Raw genomic sequence first — 1,701 nt, 5'->3', positions numbered from 1 at the left:
TTGCTAGGGACTTGCCCGGCACTTGCTCTCTACCTCTATTTGTTATCTTTCTTCTATCATTGACAGTCCCTCTAGGTTGTGGGCTGCTTGCCTGTGTTCCTGAGAAGCATCTACGGTACCAGTCTATAGAGTGTGTTTTCTTTAGTGAATTACCGGTATGTTTACCGGTAATAAACTTGCACTGTTTTATGTATATGTTTGATTACATACAGCCTTGTGACAGTTTTCCTGCATGTCATAAGCATTTGAATATAAATTAAAATGTTAAAATCAAATCTGATATTGTTTTACCTTTTATTTGGTGTGTGGAAGGTGTGCGGAAGAGGGGGTAGTCTTATACGGCGAGTATATAACAAACTCTGTATTTTGAGTGGAAATGTTAGGGGGTCGTCTTATACGCTCAGTCATCTTATACGCCGGCAAATACGGTAACTATGCCAAAAATTAAGAGCAGAAGAAATACCAAAAGAGGCCATCCCAGCATTTAGAGATATTCCTATCAGTGAAGTAAACCAAATGTTCTATCTTACAGTCAAAGAACTTTACATAAAAGTATGTAGATTAACATAATTTTTTATAATTTTTGATATATTTTTGAACTATGTTGAAAATGTTAAGCTGAACTTCTCTTAGACTAAGTTCCATTAATACTGTAAATGTCCTCAAATATTAGTTATTAATGGACAGAATAAACAAAACATTGCATTAGCATAAAAAAGACAACAAAATGTACTCTGTCACTCATGGGAAGAAGAGTAAGTAATTCATGACACAGCTCCAAACCTTGAAAAGATTAAATGGATTAAAATAGTTCTTCTTTAATGAGTATCTACTATAGGCAAAGTAATTTATATAAGTACTAGGTATATAATCTATATGAAATAGGTTCAACAGGTTTGTAATCTAATATGGGAGAATGAAGGCTCACACAGAGATGGCTATTACAGGAACAACCCACAAGTTAAATGAAAAGAAGGCCACATTTTGAAGCCTAGCACACTGATTCATACTCTCTTTTTTGCCATCCAGGAAGCAAAGGAAGGACCATGGAGATGGCACAGCTTTAGGTCGGCTAGTCCTGGATTGGCATTCCAGTTTTACCACCACTAGCTCTATGACCTGGGAGAAATCACCTCATTCCCTTACCTTCAGTTGGGGAGGAACTGATCACCTCCAAGTACAAAAAGCATATATACATTATAAAGAACTATGCATTATGCCCAGCCGGTGCGGCTCAGTGGTTGAGCATCCACCTATGAACCAGGAGGTCATGGTTTGATTCCCGGTCAGGGCACATGCCCGGGTTGTGAGCTTGATTCCCAGTAGGAAGCATGCAGGAGGCAGCCAATCAATGATTCTCTCTCATTATTGATGTTTCTACCTCTCTCTCCCTCTCCTTTCCTCTCTGAAATAAGATAAAATAAACATTTTTTTTTAAAAGAACTATACATTAGTATTGAAGAACCTAATTTAATTTGGAAGATCAAGGAAGAGGGACCTAAGCTGAAATCTAACTGAGTGGGAGTTTTGGGAGAAATGAGGTAGAGTGGCATAAAATGAGGTTGAAAGTAGGCAGAGGCCCAGGCATAAAACTGAGAACAGTATACCCATGTTAAGGACTTGGGGTTTTATACCAGTGCATTGGGGAGGGTTTTAAGCAGTGGCATGATCTGATTTAAAAGATGGCTCTATCAGTCTAAG

At 38.2% G+C, this 1,701-nt stretch overlaps 1 protein-coding gene and 1 pseudogene across 2 annotated transcripts in view; one reads left to right on the top strand and one right to left on the bottom strand.

Moving 5' to 3' along the window:
- LOC102754589 overlaps positions 1–570 on the top strand; it is a 1,263-nt pseudogene extending 693 nt beyond the window's left edge.
- The window catches only part of UBE2D1 (ubiquitin conjugating enzyme E2D 1), a 32,358-nt gene that overhangs the window by 12,108 nt on the left and 18,549 nt on the right, over positions 1–1,701 (bottom strand). The gene's annotated exons all lie outside the window — the stretch shown is intronic.

The sequence above is a fragment of the Myotis davidii genome, unplaced genomic scaffold, assembly GCF_000327345.1.
Source record: "Myotis davidii unplaced genomic scaffold, ASM32734v1 scaffold1187, whole genome shotgun sequence".
Taxonomy (NCBI): Eukaryota; Metazoa; Chordata; class Mammalia; order Chiroptera; family Vespertilionidae; genus Myotis; species Myotis davidii.
Note: the sequence above shows the minus strand (reverse complement) of the source record. Positions and strands in the feature narration are given on the sequence as shown.